At 51.2% G+C, this 23412-nt stretch overlaps 1 long non-coding RNA gene across 2 annotated transcripts; it reads right to left on the reverse strand.

Moving 5' to 3' along the window:
- Positions 1-4320: 4320 nt before the first annotated feature.
- Positions 4321-23045, reverse strand: LOC139078222 (uncharacterized). Of its 2 annotated transcripts, XR_011531096.1 has the most exons (4): positions 22719-23045; positions 8554-8677; positions 5912-6859; positions 4321-5705 (listed from the first exon to the last, which is right to left on the reverse strand). It is a non-coding gene; the product is annotated as an uncharacterized lncRNA (long non-coding RNA). The 2 variants fall into 2 exon arrangements; XR_011531095.1 differs by lacking the exons at positions 4321-5705; positions 5912-6859 and adding an exon at positions 6932-8341 and having other exon boundaries at positions 22719-23042.
- Between the last annotated feature and the right edge of the window lie 367 nt (positions 23046-23412).

Raw genomic sequence — 23412 nt, forward strand, 5'->3', positions numbered from 1 at the left:
GTTTCAGGCCTTTCAATATGATCTGGGCTTTTGGGGGTGGTGATGGGGAGGCTACATTGTCGCTTTGAATTGCAAAGTCTCCATCCATAATGCATAAAGGGGCCTCTGTGAGTGGCCACAGCCCCTGTCATTCTGCGGCTCGGGGAAATTAGACAGCTTCAGAGCCCCTTATGAAAATGCAGTGTATTACCACTGCTTTTTGACTAGTGAATTATGCATTCAAGCGTGACAAATTCCAAGATGCTGCCTTTATTAGGGACTCAGTGCCAGGCGGGGTGGACAGTGCTGTCTTCCAAGCTTGTGACAGAATGTTTAATAACTTTTTCTCACTGCGCTTCCCGGAGGTGGTGTTTATATAATATGTATTTCCCCCCTCTTTCATTTTATCAAAACATCGATGCTGGAGATTATTGCTCTATTTATGCATTGGAACCTCTTCCTGGGTCAAAGGGCAGCGTCATTTGAAACGACAAAGGCAACGACAGAAATGGTTTTTTTAACCAATCCGTCTCATGTGTCTGTGGCCTTGGACTTCTTGGTTTTTCAAAGACCCATCTGTTTGGAGGAGTCAGCCCCTTCCTGAACTTTAGGCCTCGAGGCAGGAGACAGCGTGTACCATCTCCTGCTGTTCCTTCACTAGATGGGGACCTGTGATGGTACCCAGGATGCAAGAGTCATCTTCCCGGGAGTGGAGGCAGAGGAGCGCAGGGAAAACTGCCTAGAGATAGTCTGAGCCGTTCTTTCCTTATTTAGGCTTCAGTCCAGTCCCGTCTGTCATGCCAGGTAGGGGTAGGTGCTGGGACTGCCCATCTGACTGTGCTGCCCCTGTTTTAAGGTTCATCTCTAATAAAAAGGTCCTGCTCGGGGTGCTGTGTCCAAAGGTCCCAGAGTTTGTGCTTTCCTGCCTTTCCTAAGACATTCCCTGCGCAGCTACCTGAGGGACTGTTCCAGCCAGAAAATCTGACCATATCGCTCCTCTGCTTTGAGGTCTCCCATAGCTCCCCATTGCTTGTGGGGAAAAATCTAAATTCCCAAGCCTGGCTTAAAAGGTGCTTGATGATCTTGACCTGCTGACCTTGCCAGCCTTCTTGTCACACACCTGGCTCTCATGCCACGCTCCAGCCAACTATGCAATTGTGACTTTCGTGCTTGTAACTTTGTGACTCCCAGAATATGCAGGGCTCTGACCCTTTTACGACTTTGCACATGCTGTTCCCTCTGCCTGGAATGCCTTCCTCTACTTATCTGTCCGGCAAATTCCCTCCATCTTTTAAAACCCAGCTCCGGCTCTGCCTCCTATGGGGAGTCTTCCTTCGTTTCCTGGGCAGATCCATGCCCATGTACTCCCCGTGTTCGTACACACCACCACTGGAGCAATAATCGCAGCAGATTTCAATCCCTGGCTTATCTTTCTCCCCACTTTGTTCTTAGTGGAACACCTGGATTTAGTCGGTGCTGAATAAATGTTTGCTGGCTGTTCATGTGGCTTCTTGGGTTGCCTAACAGAGAACCTTGGCCAGTTCATTCATGCATTTGACACCTATGTATTGGGCACCTAGTGCATGCCAGGAACCCTGGAACCTCACCTTTCAGTTCCATTACCTATGGGCAGTGTAACTTGGAGCACATTCCGTAATCTCTCTGTGCCTCAGTTTCCTCCCCTGTGAAAGGGGATATGGTAGCACTTCATTTATGGCAAGTTAGTGAGAATTAACTGGGCTGATACATGTCCAGTGTCTCAAGGACAGCCCCTCTTAGCAAAGGGGCTGGCACTCTGTAATCATACGATAGATGTTAGGTCCAACAATAATAATATCATTATCATAATTATATTGTATTATTATATGTTAATATTATAGAATATATTTCTTATAGTATAAACATTCTTCTTCTTCTTCATGTTACTTGCTCTCCTTGAACCGCCTGGGCCTCCATCCTTCTCTGGCTGCTTTGCCCTGCACGTGGCAGATGGGATGTGGATCATTTTAATTAGGTTTTATTGGGCTGTTATATGGGTCATAATTGCGGCCATCCTTCATTTTCATGGGGCTGCTGACACAGCCTCGATTTAGACATGATGATATCTTGACAAGACGAGTCCTGTATCCAAAGGAGCCCTGTTTGAGGGGCCAGAGCTGGGGCAGAAAAAGGGCCTTTCTGAGCCCTCAAAGGCAGAACTGGAATAGATTAACACCAGGAGGGTTGATCAGTGAGGGAGGAGATTGTGGCTCATGGTGGCACGCACTGTGTGTCTGTTGGGGCCACTCCCATGGGGAGTGGGGTCATTCACCCCACTTGGCCGTGTCTTCCAGTCTCACCACTGGATCCCCAGTGCCTCGGACAGCGTCCAGCATAGAGGAAGTACTGGGAAAATGTTGGCTGATGGAAGCCACGCTTCCAAGTGCTCAGGAAGGCCAGAGCAGGGAGTGTGACTGAGCACACGGGCTCGTGATTGCGAGCTGGTGGACCGACGCTGGGATCAGAGGCCTGTGATGCCCTTGGGAGCCCCGAGCAGAGGCTCAGTGAGGCACTGGTATTGGGGAGAAGTCAGCGCAGGCCCATGGCCTGGTCTTGCCCAGGAGCTCCAGCTATCTGGGTCAGCGAGTATGTAGGCTTAGCATAGGTGGATTGTTGTTCAGCAAATATTCACTCACCTCCCTCGGGGGTAGAGTCATAGTTCCCTGCCCCACTGATGTTAGGCTTGCTCAAGTGACAAAACCTTAGCAGACTTGACACAAGAGGAAGCTGTAGTATGCTTGTGTGATCTGGCATCTGCCCTTCTCCATGGCTGGAGATCCACTGTCTGGAAGAGCATGTCCCCGTTAACCCCAGAATGAACACGGCTGGAACAGGCCTGAACCCAACTGGCAGCCTCAAGCCAAGTGCAGGCAACTTTCAGCTTGAAGCGGAGCCTAGAAAAGCCAAACCCAGTGAACCGGTAGCCCTGGGTGTATGAGAACAAACACGTCATTGGAAGCCTTTGAGTTTTGGGGCATCTGTTATGCAGCATCAGTGTGGCAGTAGGTGAGAAATACAGAGTCCTTCGGCAGCTCCATGGGATGTGCTTCATATATTGGGCTTCTATGTAAAATTATGTTTGAATAAGAGTTCAATTGTTGAAAACCTCTAGACCAACGGTTCTCAACCAGAGGGAATTTTGCCCCCCAGGGCACATTTGGCAATATCTGGAGACATTTTGGGTTGTGACAGTTCGTGGGCAGTGGTATCTACTGGGTAGAGACCAGGGATGGTGCTGAACATCTTACAAGGCACCAGACAACTCCCCCAAAACAAAGAATTAATTCAGTTCGAAATGACAGTAGTGCTGAGGTTGAGAGCCCTGCTCCAGTCCAGGGAACCTCCAGCACCAAATATCTCGCCTCCCTCCCCTTCCTTCCCTCCCTCCAAAAAGACAGATATATGGCCAGCCTCAGGGAATTTATATTGAGTGCGAGAACTCAGACAAATAGGTATGAACCAGTGAAATAATTATGATAAATGCTATGCAGGTGGCTGTAGCAGAGAATAACGGAGGGGACCACCTTTAGACGGGGTGACTAGGGAAGGACCAGCTTCAGCCTCTCCGAGTGGCTGACATAAGGAGGAGGAAGAGGAGGAACCAGCTGTGGGAGAGCCAAAGGAAGAGTGTTCTGGCTTTGGCATCAGCAGGTGCGGCGTTGCTGAGGTGGGAAGAAGCTTGGTGAGATCTGCAAATCAGAAAGGGCCCTCGTCTGATGGAGGAAAGGTGCTGGCCAGCCCTGCTATTTCTGGCCTGGGGTTGGAGTTTGCTGGCCAGTTTGCATGCTCCACATCTGCACTGTGGAACTCCCAGAAATTCGTGTGGACTCCCGAGTCTCGGGGGCTCATGAGGGTCCAAACTGAAGACCAGCAAGTTGCCACAATGCCAAGTTAAAAAATTTCTTACAGGTACAAGGCTGAAAGTTGATCAGCCTTCAAAGTAATGGGTTTGGAATGTACTCATACGACCACCACAATCCATGGCACATTCTGTTTAAAATGTACTGGGCGACGTGGAGTGTGACCTCACCATGACTCAGGCACCTGCTCAGGTGGCTCAGCTGGATTGAGCTCCTGGGCCCTGCAAAATGGCTATGTTCTCCTCGCTTCCACCCTGGCCCCTTCCAGTGCAGCCTCCACGGGAAAGCCAGCACACAGTGGGGTCACTTTGCCCTACTCTGCTCTCGGGATCAAATCCAGACTCCTCACTGTGGCCCGCAAGGCCCCTCATGATCCTGTCCTTGCCAGCCCTCCCATCTCATCCCATCCCATGGGCTTTGCCACCTCAGGGGGTACTCACACCTTTCCTGCCTCAGAAGGGGGCTTCTTCTGGTTCTCAGGACAGAGCAGCCCCCCGACCCCTTTCTCTTCCCAGGATACGATGAAATCTCTTTGGACTCAGCATTTTCAGGCTTGCTGTCCCCTCGGCCTAGAATGTTCTTCCTTGAACACTCTTGCACAGTGGGCTCCCTTCCATGCTCAGGCGTCAGCTGAAACATCTCCTCAGAAAAACCTTCTCTGACTCCCCAATCCTAAATCATCCCCCTGCCCCCTTCTCCATCTTCCCTCCTGTTTACACCCTCTGGAACGTTTCACCCTCACTGGAATCATCCTTCCTGCATGCTCGCTTGTTTATTGCCCTTGTTTATTTATCTCCAGCATCCAGGACAGTGCTGGCACATAGAAGGTGCTCAGTAAATACCCACCGACCCAGTGAGTGAGTGAGCGAAGGGGTGGAAAGCGATGAATAATGCATCAACCATTAACCCACTGCTGGCCAGGACCACTTCTACCTGAGTTGGTACAGTAATGTGAGGCAGGAAGGTCACGCGGCTGGGTCACAGGTGTGAGCGTGTGTACTAACCACAGGGCAGTGTGAGGGGCTGAATGGTATCCCCCCACCCCCAAATTCACATGTTGAGGTCCTAGCCCCCAGTACCTTAGTATGTGACCTTATTTGGAAATAGGTCTTTACGGAGATAATCAAGTTAAAACAAAGTCATTAGGGTGGACCCTAATCCATTGACTAGTGTCCTTATGAAAAGGGAAATTTGGAGACGGATGTGCACACAGAGAGAACGCCATGTGAAGATCGGGGCAGAGATTGGGGTGATTGTTCCACAAGGAAGCTGAGGACCATCAAAGGTTGCCGGCAAACCTCCAGAAGTGAGGGGCCAGGCCTGGAACAGATTCTCCCTTACAGCCCTCGGAAGGAACCGGCCCTGCCAACGCCTTGATCTTGGTCCTCTGGCCTCCAGAACAGTGAGGGACAAATTTCTGTTGTTTACGCCCCCAGGCTGGGACACCTGCTATGGCAGCCCTAGCAAACCCGGGTGGACAGGTTGGAGGCAAAGGGCCTGCCTGGAGGTGTTGTGGAGGGAGGTGCTGTCCAGGGGCCCCCCTTTGAGTGGGATGGGCTCCGGGTGGGACTGGGGAGGTGGCTGAGGGTGGGGCTGAGGCTCGTATGCTTGTTCCCATCTTGGCCCTGGGCCAGGCTGTGATGGAAGCTGCAGGCCTGTGCTGGCCTGGGGCCTTCACATCGGCCCTCCATGGTGTGTGTGCGTGTGTGTGTGAATGTGTGTGTGTGTTGGGGATGTGGAATATGGCAGGGCACAGAGGGGAGCCAGAGCCAGAGGCATAATTAGGACACGGAGAGGAAGAGCCGAGAGCTGGCAGGCCCATTTCTCCTGGAAGAGAAAAATGAGACGGTTGGTTGGCTGTGAGTTCTTCAGCTGAGTCCCCATCCCTAATTACCACCCAGACCGAGCCTCTGGGCAGTGTTGGCCTGGCCCATCTGCAGCCTCCGACAGGCTCAGGATCCAAGCCAGGTGGTGGTGTGCAGGGCCTCGTGGCCAGAGAGTGGTGAGAGGACTTTAATTAAAGAGCTAATTACCGTGACTCCACTGGAACATCCGCAGCCTCCCAGCCGGAATGGATCAGGACTCCCTCTCAGTCTGGGCTTTCAGAGCTGCGCTTCAGTGTGGGTGGGTATCGTGTGCCCAGGATGTGTACGTGTGTGTGCACCTCGGTGTGTGTCCATGTGCTTTCACATGTGTATTATGTGCATGTGTGTGCAGCCCTATGCATGCGTGTGCACACGTGTGGGTGAGTTACCACACATGTGTCTTGCATTTGTATTTGTGCATCTCTGTGCGTGCGGGTGGGTATCTGGGAACATGTGCAGATATGTGTATTCATGGTCATGTGTATGTACATGGGCGAAGGGATAAATACACGTGTGTGCAAGTGGCGTGTGTGTGTGCAAGCTTATATAATTCTTTTGCTTTGCCTATGATTAGAGCTTTGGTGATTTGTCTGTGTTCCTGGTCTCGTGTGCAGTGTGTGTGAGCGTGTATATATGAACAGCGTTCCAGCCAGGCAGCATCTGTGTTTGAACTGGGCTCTCGGATGTTCCGCTCAAGGCAGGGGAGAATGTGGAGACTACAGGGGATGGGTGAAGGGGGACTGGTCTGTGGGGTGGGTGGTTGGCAGGGAGGGGCTCAGCCCTGCCCTGATGCCCTATTTAGTTGTGCTGGACCAACTGTGGAAGCTGTTCCAGCCAGCCTGCCAGGGACAGAGCAGGAGTTTTGGCTGAGGACAGCGGCAGGCGGGTAGTTCCGTGAGGACAGCGTGAGTCCCCCCGGGTGAGCACTGTGCTTCCTCCTTAGCGCTCCGGTCTCCTTGGTGGTGCAGAGCTGGGGCTGCTGCTGGAGGGCAGGGAGGCACATCTCCGTGTGCAGTGCGGGGAACTCCAGGAAGCTCTCATGACGGGATTTCAGGGAGATGGCTTCATGAGGACTTTTGGGGGTCTGGGGAAGAAAATTGAAAAGGTCTCGTTCAACTGCAAAACAGAATAAGTTTTGAACTCCAGACACACTCAAGGTCTCAGGCTGGCAAAAAAGGAAACTTATGCTGTTTGCAGAGGTAATATGGTCTGTCTGAATCCTTGAACAATGAGCACAGGGATTTTGAGGAGGCTCAGGGTGAACATAAAGAGATTGGAGGAGTGGAGCGGGGGCCCTCGGTCCATGGGAAAGGACTGATGAGCACTTAATGACCAAGGAGAGCAGAAGGACCGTGTGTGCGGGGCTCGGCTGGGTTCTACAGAGCAGGAATGGGTATAGATGGAGCCCTCAGGATGGCGAGCTGGAACAGGGGAGAAGTTGGCCCAGTGACAATGTTGATCAGCTCCCTCTCGTGTCTTCCTTTCTCTCTCTTCCGTTGTATAGATCTTTTCCAAGGAGTTTGAAGGATCGCATCTAGGCCCCCTGGGAACCAAGGGCGCAGAGCCAGAAGAGAACGGAAGTTGTGGGTAAAGTATTTCCTTGGCAGTTCATTAAATCACCTTTCTCTTTGTCCAACTGGTGTGTCAGGAGTTGTGGATGGCACACAGCTCACAGACCCAAGCGCCCCCACAGCCAGCAGTCCCCTTTGCTCCTTCAGGGCCGTGAAGTAGGGGGATCTGCCGTGATCCCTGCCATGTAGAGGGGTGGACAGTCCTTGACCAAAATAATTTCTTAAATTGTCCTAACCTGCTAGAGAAATGCCTCTGGTCAGGCAAAACAGTTACTGAAACACTGGCCTCCATTTCTTGTGCTTTAATGGACACCTTCTGTGAATTAATTAGCCTGTAATAGGAGCAGTAATAATAACTCCAATAATAAGAATCAGGGCCACTGGCAGCCCATATACCACCCTTGTGAGGATTAGAAAAAGGCACCATCTCAAGGCAAATAGGTGACTAACAGGTGTCCACTTTGGGTGGCCAATGAGAAAGAGGTGTTCCTCCTTCTGAGCCAATGCAGCCCCATCGAGGTGCATGGCTTGGGGATGGAACCCAGGCCTGACTCCAGCTGCACTGGACACTTTGATGGCTAGTGCCCGGGCACAGGGGTCAAACTCCACAGCCGTGTGTGACAGCCTGGGGGATGGGCAACATTTTTCAGGTGTTTACTGAGCGCCAGGGACTGTGCTAGAAGTGATGCACACATTATCTTACCCAACCTTCACTACAACTGTGTGGCCCGAGCCCCGTTAACCCCATGTTACAGAGAAGGGAACTGAGGCTTCAGGGGTTATGCGTGTTGTTGGAAACCACACGGCCTTTAAGAGGGTGGGTGGACGGTCCTTCAGGGAGGTCCAGGCTGGCAGGTGTGGAAGGATGGATGGGAGCTGAGCAGATGCTGTGGGTGCTCCACCTGTGTGTCCTCCAGATCCTGGTTCCACCCATGGAGTCTTACTCCCTTTCTGACAGAGGCGTTCCCTCAGACAGCGTGTGGGGAGGGCCGGAAGTGCTGACGGTCAGCATCCTGGGGAGCAGCCCCTGGCCAAGGAGGATGGGAGTTGGTGGATAAATACGCTGGCTCCCCAACTCCCTTGCCCTTCCACTGGGACAATTCTGAGGCTTGTCCTACCCCATCTCCTAGAGGTTCCCAGTGGATTGAACCCATTGCCCACGGGGCTTCCTAGCTCGTGACTGGACGCTATCAACTATCTTCCCTTCCCTGTGTCACTCTCCTACACCTGGCGCCTTACCTGGGACTGCCTCCCGGATAAACCACTTCTTCTCAGATGCTGGTCTCAGGGTCTGCCTCTGGAGGATCCTGACCTGAGACAGGGGTCTTACAATCATCATTCTCAAGCCCACGGCCAGCCTCACCTGTCCAGAAAGCAAGAGCTGGAGCTGCTTAAGGAGAAAGGGAGCTGTCATGGGAAAACCCTGTACCTGGAGCAGCGCGGTGGAGCTCAGAGTGGAGTTCATTCCAGGGGGGTTCCCAGGGCAGGGCCAGCACCTCGGACAGTTCCAAGGGGGATCAGGGAGAGCAGCCCAGCAGGAGTGTGTGAACATGTGTGTGCATGCAGGCGCCCTGTGCACCCCCACACAGATTCTGGGCACCAAACAGGGCTCAGCCTCACCTAGTCTTCTGGCCCTGTGGGCTCTCAGTTCCCAAACACTGGGATAAGAGACCTCCCTGGGGACAAGGCTGGGAAGCAGGGAAGGAAAGTGGGTGGCAGGAGTGTCGGGGTGACCGAGGACACAGCAGCTATTGCGCGTGAAAGGCACTGCACTGGAAGCAAGCACGCTGCGTTCGAATCCCTGCTTTGTCCTTAAGTGCTGTGTGACCTTGGGGAAGTTACTGCTCCTCTCTGGGCCTCTCTGCCTCCAACACTCTGGCGCCTTTGAGTTCTGCATCTGTCCTTACACATGGCCTCCTTGCCACAAAGTTCAGAAAGTCAGCCCCTTGTTTGCAACTCTTACCAGGAATTGAGGGGATGGGTTCATTTTACTGAAGTCTTGGGGTGCTAGTGTCTTAGTCAGGGTTCTCCAGAGAAGCAGAACCAATAGGATAGATACAGATTTACAGAAAAAGATTTATTATGAGCGATTGGCTCACAGGATTATGGAGGCTGAGAAGTCCCGCAATCTGCTGTCTGCAGGCTGGAGGCCCAGGAAAGCTGGTCGGGTAGCTCCAGTCCAAACCCGGAGGCCTGAGACCAAGGGTAGCTGACAGTGTAAGTCCTGGTCTGAGTCTGAAGGCCCCAGAACCAGGAGCATGATGTCCGAGAGGAGAAGATGGATGTCCCAGCACAAGCAGAGCAAATTCACGCTTCCTCCACCTTTGTGGTCTATTCAGGCCTTCAACAGATGGAATGAGGCCCACCCCCACTGGTGAGGGCCATCTTCTTTATTCAGTCTGCTGATACAAATGCTGGTCTCTTCCAGAAACCCCTTCACAGACACATCCAGAAACAGTGTTTTACCTGCTCTCTGGGCATCCCCCAGCCCAGTCAAATTGACACATTAAATTCACCATCACAGCTGGGGACGGGATCACACCCATGGTGCACAGCATTCGACTGCTCGCTCTTTCTACTTCTCTCATATCAATTCCCATAAATTCCTCTCCTTGAATAGGACGATCAGGGCAGCTTTCACAGACGCACGTAACCCATCTCCTTGTGGAACTTAGCAGGACAAAGCTGGACAAGGCTGCCTCTTGACCAGCCTCCTTAGAAACCTGCTGGGCTTGGAAACAGCACAACTGTCATCCTGTTATGTCCACATGGGACAGAGACTGTCTGTTGAGTATCATTTCACATAAGCGGAGAGTTTGGTATCTACTAAAGGTGTGAAAACTCTTGAGGAAAATAAACTCTGTGGACACTGGCAGCTCCAAAGGGAGAGCAGCAGCTTTGCAAATGGCTCTTCAATATGAATAGCTCTGTAAAGGGCAGGCTCGTGTGGTCCCCACAAAAATCTTGCAAGGCGGGCTTGGTTATTCCGATTGTCTCATCACCAGAAATCCTCATTGAAGAACAAGAATGATGTTCCCATTTTACAGCTGAGGAAACAGAATCCCAGAGATGTTGTGTGTTTGGTCTCCTAGAGGAGTCAGAAAGCCTTTTGCTACAAGCAACAAAACCTCAATTAAAATCGCCTTAAACAATGAGGACAAGCTGTTAGCTGGGATGTTGAGACGTCTGGACGTCAGGTGGCTCCGGGTTGGCCGATTCGGCAGCCCCTGAGCTGCTCACTGACTCAGGTTCCTCCTCTGCACGCCCTTCCCTCTTTGAACTGCTGCCAGTTTGCAGGTGGTTTTTAAGTTTTTGGTCCAGCTAGTGCAAGGATGGACCCCCTTAGTTCCAGCACAAGAGGGGTGAGGAGGTAGGACCAGGGCTGGGGGCGTTTCAGGGCTGACTTGCAGCGATTCTGTGAGCAAGGCCTGACTGAGAAGGACGTTGAGTGTCTTTGCCCTTCACCCCCAGTGGTGACCATTCACAAAATGTTCCAGGGGTCACCGACTGTTTCTAAGCGGCAGTCGATACGGTGTTTGGAGCAGGCAGATCTGCTCTGTTAGTTTAGGCGATGCTGGCTGCTGTAACAGGGAAACCCTGACACCCAGGGGCTCGGCATAATGAAGTTTATTTCTTCTCACATGAAGTCCACGTGGTGGCGGGGTCCGGGGAGGGCCTGCTCTGCAAAGCCATTTGGGGATCTAGGTTGATGGGACTCTGCCCCTTCAATCCAGGGTCAGCCTGGATTCCATCAGCCAGAGCCCGGAGGGCAGTGCGTGGGGGTTTGGTGTGGGCCACCCCTGGGAGCGGCACACATCCCTCCTCTCATTCCATCGGCTGGGACTCAGTCACATGCCTATGTGCAACCCTAAGGGAGACTGGGAAATGTCATCCGGCTGTGTGCCCGGGAAGAAGAGGAAATGGGTTTGGGAAGCCAGACTGGTTTGAATCTGGACCCTGCCGTACGCTATTTGTGGGCCTTTGACTCCCTGAATATGCCCGAGGCTGTTTCCTCACTGAAGGTGAGAGTGGCAGTGATTTGCTGTCAGCGCTGTGATGTGGGTGTATTGCATCCTTTCTTCCACACTGGCACGGAGACAGGGGCCACGCCTGCCGAGCTCTTGCCTCTGTTTCCAATTGCACACGTACTTGTAGACTTCCTGGGTAAGGACTCCTCCCCTGGAGTGAAAACTCTACCAGAACAGGGGCCATCTCATCTTAATCAGAGACGCAGCCGTATCCACTGGCCTGGAGCCCGGCGCTTAGTAGGCATTCAATAAATATACGTCGAGGGAATGAAAGTTCATGTGAGTTAATATGAATGCACACGTGTAAGATTTACTCCTTTAAAAATCCTTCCTCCATAAGTATTTCCACCCCTATGTTCCATCATGACGTGGTGGGGGGAGGGAGGAGGATGGGCACCTTCCTCCCAACCCCAGCGGAGCCTGAACTATAAATAGCTCCAGTTGGATTCTGACTGCAGATTCCTCCAGCAAAGTCAGCATCCCCAGGAAGTCTCATCCTAGATGGGGACCAGGAGTGCTTCCTCATTAATCACGGCTCTTTAATTAACAGCTCTGAGCCCGGAACAAAAGGTGCTTACCGGGAGAACGCCAGCGGGCCCTGAACTCTGGCCGCCTGTTTTTATTGGGAGGACGGGGCGCCTTGGGGAGCAGGCCTGGCATGGCTAGGCACTCAGCCCGGCAGGGGTTGGGGTTTGGAGGGTGAGCAGCTGGCAGGCTGGTGGCCTGTCTTTGCCTCGGCCGTCACCTCACAGAGCTGACTTGACTCTGAACAAGTTGCCGGCAGCTCTGTCTTCCCAGGGCCCTCGAAGGGGAGGTGGCGGGAGCAGGACAGTCTGGGACAGCAGTCTCAAAACTTGGCTGCATGCTGGAATCACTCGGGGAGATTTAAAAACAGTGATGCAGAGTCTCATGAAGTTCTGATGTAATTGCCCTGGGATGGGGCCGGCAGTGGGAGTTTTCGAAGCTTTGAAGGGGATCCCAATGAGCGGCACAGTTTGGGAGCCATTGCTCAGGGATGGTGGATGCTGGACGATGCTGAGGCTTGACCAAGAGCCTGGCTGCATGACTGGGCATGCCTACGGCCCGGGTCCATCAACGGCCCTCCTGCCTCCTCTCCTCCATGTTGAGTGGACGAGGCAGGAAGGGAACCTGCAGGTTCCTTCTCATGCCCTGCTTCCTGAAGATGCTCAGGGGAGTGCAGGACCAGAGAAGCAGGAGCTCAGGGCAGAGGCTGGACAGGGGGAGGAAGCCCAGCCTGGCACAGGATGCTGTGGCCCTCAGGCATCCAGTAGTGTAGCGATTCTCCCCAGCAGATCTCTGACCTGCTTTGCAAACTCCTGCTCCTGTACTCTGAGCACTGATGAACGGGCTCCATACAACAGACCCGGGTCATTACAGAGTCCTGTTAGCTTGGTCCTCTCTGGACATCAGTCTCCTCATCTATGACTCGAGGACCTCACACTTCACAAATTCCCAGTGTGTTTGACATGTAGTAGGTACTTAGAAAATCCTTGTCTAAACTCAAAAGTCCAAATCAGGGACAGCAGAGTATTCATCCCACATGCCTGCCCTCAACTGATTGGTGACAGCCACTTGAACAGGAATTTGAGGAATTGAGGATCAGTAAAAAGGAGGCTAGGATTGATTAGTGATGTCTGTCAGGGATGCAGGAAGGGGAAGTGATGGGGTGAATGTCATTAATTAGTCATCCTGGTCTAGATGTAAACCTTATGAAGTTAAGGACTGTGTTTTTCTTGCTCACTTTTGTGTCCTCAGCGTTTAGGAGAGAGCTGGTATAGATTAAGCACTCAAATGTCTGTGGAAGAAAGAAAGCACATCTGTTCATTTTTCCTAGCTATAATTCCCTTGACCCCATTCTTCACGGGGTCTTTTCCTCCTCTGAGGAGTTCTATTTACGGAGTTCAGATTCCTTGTCTCCTTTCCTACAGTGATGCTGTCAAGTTCTTTCAGTTCTTTTGGAGAAGGGCTGGAGTGATCAAGCGAGAGCTGGTCCTGCAGTCAGCCACCTCTGTGCTTAAGTCCTTCGGGTAGCACAGGCCCCAGCAGTGTGGTGTGGGCCATCAGTACTCCTCTCTGAGCCTCAGTTGTCTGTTACATCATATGGGAATAATACTCATTTCCTCTCATGTTGTCCTGGTAATTACATGATTACGTGAGTCTAAAATGCCCGGAAAAGTAAGAGCTCTGAGTTGGTTCACTTCTGAATTTCAAGGGCCAAAGTCGTCTGCCCTTTCTTCCTCGCCTTCGCATACAACTGCAGTGGGGTGAAAGCATGAATGGTCACCTTCTCCTCCTCTTGACCTCACTTCTTCGCTCTAAAGTCCTTGTTCTCCACCTCCCTAACCCTTCTCCACCCACCAGGAATCAGCTGTTCCAGTTTTCAAGCTTCTCCTCGGTCTAGCCACTGCGCTCTATGCATATGGTTTTATTTCCCCAAACTGAAGATTCCAGGATGATGCCTGTCCAGCTGCTCCCTCTCCCCAGGTGCTGACGTCCCCCAGACTCTCAAGTGAGGGTGAAGTGTTAGAGGTCATCCCTGGGGCTAATCTGCGTAGTTAGCAGTTTTCCCCAAACGGTGTTTTTTGCAATCCACGTCAGAGCTCATGAAGTGTGCAGATTCCGAGACCCCATCTAAGACATGTGGAGTGAGACCCTTTGGAGCGGAGACTGGGAATCCATGAGTTTCAAGCACCCGAGGGATCCGGACTCACTTTAAACTTTGACGATAACTCAGAGACTGTTCTTTAGCTCGATGCCACTCCAACGGTCCCCTGGGATGCCCTGGTCTTTCTCTTGCTGGCTTCAGCCCTTTCAACTCTTTTGGGGCTCGGGGCCTGGCATTGGTACTTCTAGAAAGTCTTCTGAGTGATTTGAATGGGCATCCAGGGCTGGAAACACCAGATCCCTGAGATTCCAACTTTAGAGGAAGAAGGGGATCCTTGGTCCTCTGCTTATTTCAAGAGTTTTCTCTGTCCTTCTCTCTTATGTCTTAGAGATTGGGGGAAGATTCTAGACACCTGAGGGCCCTTGTATGCAGTGGACAGAGTTACCGTGTATTAAAATCTCTTTTTACTCACGGACTTGGCACTCATTTCTTCCTCTTGCCTCCATGGAACTGGTGTAGAATGGTGGTAATTTTGCTCATTTTCTTCTGTCACATACAATTTAGTACTCTTATATCTCTGTTCTCCTAACCCATGCAGCTGGCAGGAGTGTGGCATGGTGCCCAGATTCAGGGTGGGCACGAGAGGGATGGGGAGACCCTCGAAGGACCAGCTGGCCCCAGCACATCACTGGTGCTGCCCTTTCTCCAGGAGACGAATCCTTGTTCTGGTATTGCAACCACCGAGGAACCCTCCAGCGTCTACAAAAGCATCTCTGAAGGAGAGCTCGCCATCTCCTTAGGCTGCTTTCTCCAGATTGGAGAAGTTTTGGAGGTCAATTCTTCCCTATCCCCTTGGTCTTAGATTACATCAGACGAACTCTTCACTCAGGTAATTCTCATCCTTCAGATCTCAGCTTCAATGCTGCATCCTCAGGAGCCTCCCTGACTCCCCCCTTTTATTTGGCACCCCCATCCCCTGCCGTTTACTGTGCCAAGTTATTAACTTTATGACACTTACACAATTGGTAACTATACTTGCTTGTTTCCCTGTTTATCACCAGTCTAGTCTTCTTTACCAATGATAAGATCCATTAAGGCGGGCACTAAGCTTGTTTTATTCCTGCCAAGAAATAGATGTCACACTTGAATCCCATAGTTTAAGATTAATAAAGGGACTATTAACAAGAGTGCAGAGGGGTCTAAAGGAGTCACTAAAGGCTGGTGCAGCACCCCAGGGCTGGTGCCACTAAGAAGCTGTCACTAGCCCAATGACTGAAGGGCAGAGGATGGAAGTGATCCTGGACCTCCGAGGGAGCAGTGAGGAGAGGGCCGCCCGACAGGAGCTGAGGCCTTGGGTTGGTCCAGCCAACCCAAAGCAACTTGGCAAATACCAAGCCCTCACTCCCCTCTTGCCTTCTGACTGCCTATTGGCTGAGCCCAACTGGAAGCCAGAGGGGAAGAGAGTCTGTTGACGCATTTCATCAAGGTCATCCTCTTGGAGTGTAGAGCAGAAGGGAGCAATTAGATCTGGAGGGGCCAACGGAAGATACCCCACATTCCCTCTTGTATGCCCAGAGCCTGGCATGGTGCGAGGCACATAGTAGGTGCTTACTAAATGTTTGTTGAACTAGTCCAGTCTGAATCCATATAGAAGAAAATGCTCATGCCGCCTGGGTCTCTGGGTTCAGCTCCCAGTTCTTTCTACTGGCCTTCACACAAAGACAGTTCTTTCTCCAAGCTTCTTGTACTTTTCTAAGCATCCTCGCCATACTTATGTCCCTCTAAAGTGTGTGGTCTAGGTGCAGTCTGATTGGCATGGACAAGCAACACTCTCCCGTTGGAACCTCTCTTAATACAGCCCGAGATCCGGGTATACTATTTGAGGATATGTCATAATGTCTCCCTGCTGTCAAGTGAAATCCTCATATGCTCCCATGAGCCATGTAAAGTCTATTCCAGGACATGGGTCTGCTTTGGACACTGTCCTACTAATGATTGTGGGATTTGACCTAAACCTAGACCAAGAATGACAATTACCAAGCAAAGCATACTTCTATAGCAGACGTGGTCAATCATTCCTCGGAATCCTTCTCAACACAGTGCTTTAGGCGCTCACTACCAATCTGCTGGAGGTGTCATACGAAATAAAACCTATTTGACATTTTTGTTCTAGGTGTTCTTTGTGTTTGGGAAATGAAGGATGGAAGTAGACACCCAAATTTCTTAACGGGGAAGGAAGTGTTTCCATTGTGTGCTTAACCACTGGATACCTGTATGATAGGCTCTTTGGGGGCTTAAACAAAGATGCAGGTGAAGTACAGACACGCGTTGCTTGGTGATGGGGATACGTTCTGAGAAATGTGTCCTTGTGCGAACATCACAGTGCACTTACCCAAAGCTAGATGGAATAGCCTATTACACACCTGGACTGTATGGTGCTAATCTTATGGGACCACCGTCGTACATGCAGTCCATTTTGACTGAAAGGTCATTATGCAGCTCATGACTGTACAGAGCACAGGGCAGGCTCACGATAAGTCCTCAAATTGCTGTGGCTGGAAAGGGTAACTATGCATCCAACAAGCGGCACTGCTCACCTCTCTGGCAGAGAAGCTAAGCCACATCTGCAGGCACACGGTGGGTGCTGCAGAGAATGGAAGAGCTGAGGTGAGAGGGAGTCCAGCTCACAGGGCAGCCGAAGGTCAGAATGCTGGAGCCAGAAGGTAGGAGGAAACTGAGGCAGAACCCTTTGGTGGGACCTGGAGGGAAGTGTGCAGCCAGAGACCCACCATGCTGCTGCGGGCTTTACAGCTTACCCACCGAGTTGACAGTCTGCTCCACACACGCAGTGGGCTCGTGCAAGCTGGCAGGGGGGCTTCTGCCTCAGTTTCTCCACCTGGAGCCCAGCTTATTTGCTGGATCCAGACTTTTGACTTTCTCTTAGTAGGGTGGATTTTATTACCAAACCTTCAGTTGCTGGTCTGCACTCCAAACCCCCTCAGTGGGCTAACCCCTGTTCATCATTTAGATGATGGTGTGCAATAGAAATACTATGCCAGCCACACATATGGGAGTCATCTATGCACTTTTTATTTTTTGAGGAAGATTAGCCCTGGGCTAACATTTGCCACTAATCCTCCTCTTTTTTTTTTTTTTTTTGCTGAGAAGGACTGGCCCTGAGCTACCATCTGTGCCCATCTTCCTCTCCTTTATATGTGGGACCCCTGCCACAACATGGCTTGCGAAATGATGCTAGGTCTGCACCGTGGATCCAAACCAGCAAACCCTGGGCCACCAAAGCAGAACGTGGGAACTTAACTGCTGCGCACCTGGGCCAGCCCCTATGCACTTTTAAATGTTCTAGTAGTCACATGAATAAAGTAAAAAGAAATAGGTGAATTACCTTTGATAATATATTTTACCTAACCCACTATATCCCAAATGTTATCATTTCAACACATAATCAGTATAAAAATTACTGATGAGCTATTTTGCATTCTTCCTCTCGTATTTTGGAGTCTTTGGAATTCAGCGTGCGTTCGCGCTGAAGCTCGTGGCAGTCGGCGGGGGGCCCCAGGCGGAGCCCTCAGGACCCACGTGAGGCTGGTGGCTGCCATGTTGGACAGCACAGGCTTCCCGTTTAGGGAAACCCCGCGTCCTCAGGGATGGCCCCCAGCCTGGACTTACTTGCTCCCACCTTGGGCTCTCCTTATGAAAGCCATTACCGCATTTGATTGTCGTTGATACTTTAAGATTGCTCTTCCCCTCTGGATACTGAGGTTCACAAGGGCAGGAACAAACATGCTAGTTTTGTGCACTTCTCTTCCCAGCGTATTGTAGGGGCTCAATAAATACACAGTGAACGAAAAAATCAACAGGGGTTCTCCAGGGACGCCCACTACCTCTGTCTTCTGTGCTTCCACCCCTGTCCCTGCCTCAGTTTCTCAGATCCCAGCATGCCTCACGGCCTCCCAGCCGCTGGGTCAGGACAGGCTTTTAGCTGGCCTCGTCCCGAGGCACCTGACAGCCGGAATTATTAGCAGGCAGCCCAGGCAGGGGCCTAATGGACTCGGGCAGGGCCCGTGGGGGAGCCGGACCACGCGGGGGCAGGCAGAGCTGCCCGGAATGAAGGATGGCCCTGCCTGCTGGCCCGGGGAGGCGCCACGCACATCCTTCCGACCGATCGGTGCCAGCAAACGTCCCAGGGACACTGCTAAATGCCTGCCGTAAATCTCGCTTAAAGGGCCATCTAGAGCAGCTTTTGGCTGCGGGCATCTTTGCCATTATTCTTTACTAGGCCCTTTTAACGTAACTGGGAACAGGGCAATATTTTGTTCATCTGTAGCTGTTGGAAGGAAGCTCACCGGAGTTCACGGCTGAGATCTGGGCAGCAGGCTTACTCTGGGAGGGATCGGGGCAGCTGCGGCTGGCTCTGGGGCCTTTTGGGGCCAGTTGAGTTCCGGGGAGGGGGGGGGGCGTGGTTCCTGTGCTGGCTCTGAGAGGCCGGGTCCTGCAGCCCGTGAGGCCGGTGGATGCCTCCTCCTCCCCAGACATGCTCCACACTCCTTGGGTGGGGTGAGGGGCTGGATACTTCCAGAGGCCCCTGCTCCTCTTGGGTCCCTGATCAACCAGGGGCCGAGAGCAGGGGGCTCACAGTAGAGGGGCTTTGGGGCCAGGCAGCCTTCTGCCCCAAGTCACATTCCTTTTAAGCTTCAGCAGAAACAGTTTCTCTTTAGTCCCCGTAGCTCCCCACAGTCCCTGATCCACTCCTTCAAGGGACCCTCCAGGGCTGGCTCCCCTCATCCTCAAACTTTGGAATGTGGAAGCCCTCATCACACTATTCCCAAAGAAGCAGTGGCTCACAGCCCCTATCGTGGGGGAGACACTCTTGTCCACCAAGTATTTGAAATAGTGAAATAGAGTCCATGTACCGACCCCCCCCCCCCGCCCCGCCCCTTGCCAGCCAGTGAATCTTCCTCACAAATACGGGACTCTTTGGTGACCCTCAGGCAGGGCTGACACATTGTCCAACTCAAGGAGGGCACCATTCATATCACAGTATATGTGAATGGCACCTTCTGGATTTGTGCAGTGCACAGCCTGGGCAACCACATGCAGCAGCCCTGTCCTTAGCCACCAGCAGGTCTCCACTTTGGCATGATGTTGAATGGGGGTGTGGGGTCTGATTGTGTGGTTCTCAGAAGGTGCGCTGTTGGGTTAGGCCCTCTTGATAACCAGAGGCCACTGCTATCATTAATGTGGGTTTAATCCTCTCTTCTTTCCACTTCAGAATTCTAGACCAGAGGTTGGCAGACTATAGAGTTTTATTGGACTGCAGCCATGCCCATCTGTTCACATATTGTCTGTGATTGCTTTCAAATGGCAGAGTTGAGTGGAAGCCACAGAGATCATACAGCCCTCAAAGCCAAAGTGATTTACTATCTGGCCTTTTAAGAAAAAGGTTGCCACCCCCATTCTAGACTGTGGTGAAAGGAAAGGAGATGACATCTTGACATCTTTGGAGTCCCCAGGGGGTTTTATTGACTGCTTTGATCAAGCAAGCCCAGATGTATCTCTCTCTCTTTCTTGCTGTCACTGACTTAGTGGAATTAGGAGTGTCTAAATGTCTTTGTTTTGCCCTGTAGCTGGCATCTGATTCAAAAGGGAAGGAGCAGAGGAGCATGAGGCCAGAGACAGGGAGAAGACAGATTTTAGGGCTGTCTCTCCCAGAGGCCTGAAGGCAATCTCCTCCATCTTGGCACGTGTGAGCCTTGGGCATCTGGTGGTGTCCCACATTGGACAGGGTGAATATGTCCACAGATTCTAATTATCTTGTTTACTTCCTTATTATAGATTTCACTATGGGCAATTTTTCATGATAGTTCACACTATCGTGTACAAAAACTATAGAGAAAGTTGAAATAATGAACTGGTAGGGAGGACATATGAAAAATTTGTACATGGCAAAAGAACAGTATCCTTAATATATAAAAAGTTTCTGTAAATTAACAAAAGAGACAAATACTCTAACAGAAAAATAAGCAAAGGTTAGGGACAGGCAATTCACAAAATCTGAATGTCCTACAAGCATAAAAACACACCAAACTTCACAAACAACCCAAGAAATGCAAATAGAAGCAGATCATTTGTTATCTGGAAGATTGGCAATGATTACAAATTAAAAATAACTGATTTCTTCAAGGTCGTAGGGAAGTGACACTCTCATGCACCGCAGGGGTCAATGTAAATTCATATACCTTCCCTAGGGGCACGAGGTCAGAAAGTTTATCTGAATCTTAAATGTCTGCACCATTGAGGCTGGTGCTCCTACCTCTGGTCGTTTATCCTAAGGTAATAACTGGACAAATGTGCAAAGGTGTAGCTACAAGGCTATTCATCACAGCACTGTGGACAGGAAGAGAAAAGAAAGAAAATAACTTAAATGTCTATCCACATGGAACTAGCTAAATAGATCCTAATAAAATGGTTAAAAATGATGATGGAGATATATTTTCAGTGGCACAGAAAGATCTCTTCGGTAAGTGAGTAAAAAACAAGGTAGCATGGTCCATGTATGAAATAACACGCACTCCTGTGGGTGTGCGTAAATAATAAAAGGGCTGGATGTTGATGGGTGTCTCTGAGTATCGGGATGCCAAGAGATTTTTGGCTTCTTCTTCGGACTGTTCTGAAGGTGTGAATTTTTCCGGAAGCATGCATTAGGTTTGTCAATTTAAAACCAAAAAATTTTAGTGCCACTGCACTGTCTTGTCTGCTGTTGCTGGTCTGCCCGTAATGAAATCTACAATGAGGAAGAACACGAGGTAAATGGAATCTGTGGACGTGTTCACTCTGTCCAACGTGGGACACCACCAAATGCCTAAGGCTCACATGTACCAAGATGGAGGAGGAGGTCACCTTCAGACCCCTGGGTTAGTGAGTCGGCCATCCCCCTTTTTCAGATGGGAACTTTTGTTGGTCTTGAGAAGACAGTGTCTCCCTTCCTTTTCACCCTTGGCTGGCATCCTCCTCATTCCTGCCTTTGTCTCTTCAACAGGACTTTGAATACACTGAGCTAATTTGTAATGATCTATACTCACAACAGCCCACAAGGAAACCTCTCCATCATTGGGGTCTTTTGAAGGAATTGGGGTGTGGCTAGCCCGGGTGACCAGCAGAGTCAGTCTTGACTGGGAAGTTCTGTCCTTAGGTATTGTCCTGTGCTGTTATCTGGACATCAATCCTTAGAATGAGACCAAAAGGGAGGCAGAACTTCACTGTGACACAGGGAGGGGCAGGAGTGAGGGACCCCAGGACTGGAGGGCTCTGGGACATAGCCATGTGAAAGGATGCATGGGCTGGACTTGTTAACCCCTGTGATGCCTTATTTGATCTTTTCTCTACCAAAAGCAATGATATTGATTGAATGACTTTAGGTTCAGGAACTATTGGTCCCTTGTATTTCTACGATGGCCCCATTGTCAAACCTTTTATCCCCTTATCAGGCGTGTGTCTTGATTTTTGGGAAATCTGGCCCTGCACCTTTAAATGTTTAATCTCCTTCAGCCAGGGTGAGAAAAAGAGAGAGGAAAGAAGTCGGTATTTAGGTGTGAGTGCGAGTGAGTGGTTGTGTGAAGGAGTGGAAGGGCGGGGTGGATGCTGGGGGACCCCGAGATATTTTCTTTCTTGTCTGTTTTTTCCACCCTATTTCTTTTTCCTCCATGTCAACACCAAACAAGACAGGACTAAAATTAATGGGGAAAGCAGCAATTAGCAAATTAGGTTAGCGGCGTGTTGCCGAGTGGCACGGCTGCCAGGTGCGGGGTCTCTGGCAGGATATTTATTAGGGCCTGTCAGGGAAGTGACACTTTGATAAATGGAGTTGGGTAATCAGCCCGTCTACGACAGCAAGCATTGTGAGGCCTCAGCACGCGCAACGACAGACGCCAACCTTTGTTATGATTTTTAAAATTTTAACGTGCACAAAAGTAACAAAACAGCAACATCCACCACCACGGAGCAACCTGGAACCTAATCCTGATGTCCAGGGGAAATCGAGGATCTTGAGTTTTCTGTTTGGAATGGGCAACCGGAAGACATGGTTAAAAGCAACTGATGTGGGAAAGTCAATGTAAGTTTTGGAAATGCTCTAGAGTTGGGATGAAAAAATAGGAGTGGGTTTTAAAGAGCAAGCAGTGGGAAAGAACTGTTTCCCCCGGCATCTTCTGCAAGGTGACCGTTTGCCGAGGTGCTGGAGTGCTGGAGTTGGGTGAGGGGAGTGGATGCTGGGAGCCAGAGGAGGGTAGCTCTGTAGGATGGTGGGAAGGGCTGTGTCATGTATACCTCTAAGAATGGCTTTCCTAAGATGCCCGCTGCAGGCCTTCCTCCCTGTGGCCAACAGATGTGATTGGGCTTTCCTTTGCACGGCCAGCTTCCTGGAGGGAGGTTTCAATAACCAGGTGGAAGGTAGTATGTGCAGCCAGTGACAGGGTTTGGGAGGAGGACCAGGTCTCTGGCCTGAGCCGGGTCAGTGCCATTTCCGGAAGCCTTGCTGTACCTGGCAGATCCTGTCAAGGCCCTGGCTCCATGTGAACAGGGCCAGCAGGAGAGCCCCTGCCTCTACTCCCTGCCTTTAAGCCTGCTGCCCTCAATGCTGGGTGACCTAATGTCCGCCTTGTCCTAGCCTTCCTCAGCTCCCCGCTGAGCACGATCTCTGAGGCTCTGGTCATGTGGTGGGACTCACAACTCACCAATGGATGGAGCGATCAACTCTTACAGTGTCCCAGGTCCTGGAGTCTTGCAACACCTCCATTTTCTTGGCTGGGGCCCTAACTCTCTTGACACTTCTCCATATACTGGACCCTCTCGCTCTGTCCCCAGCCACTGTCTGGTGTCCTGCTCCAGGTTGGTCCCATCTGGATGTTGATCTAGGCTGAGTGGAGCTGAATTTTGGACCTTGGATACTGGACTGCTGACCTCCCCACCTGGGACCAGGGCCACAGCCTGGTGGTCACCCTCTGGCCCACCTGTCCCAGCTTCCTCTTCTTCCCCATCTGCCTCCTGCTGGGGTCAGTGAGCTGCAAGCCTGAGTCACCGCAGTTATGACTCTCATGTGAATGCCTGGATCTGGGGGTGACCTCAGGGTATGTGGGTATGTCACAAAGGCTGACTCAGGCGTCCCCTTTCCCTAACAACATGGCTGTGTGTGAAAACAGTAGCATGTGTAGTCCAAGGGAAGGAGTTTGGGTTGTGACTGGTTGTTTCAGGCATTGGCCACCAACGTCTCCTGCTTTGCCCCCATATCATATCATATGATGAACCAGGCTTCATGAGACTTCTTCATGAGACTGGAACCAGAGGTGGATAATAGAGCCAACCCCCTTCCCAGTCTGCCTGGGGGCTTGCTACAGCCCCATCTCCGCTGAGGCAAACTGAGGCATTGGT

The sequence above is a fragment of the Equus przewalskii genome, chromosome 21, assembly GCF_037783145.1.
Source record: "Equus przewalskii isolate Varuska chromosome 21, EquPr2, whole genome shotgun sequence".
In the NCBI taxonomy this organism is placed as follows: Eukaryota; Metazoa; Chordata; class Mammalia; order Perissodactyla; family Equidae; genus Equus; species Equus przewalskii.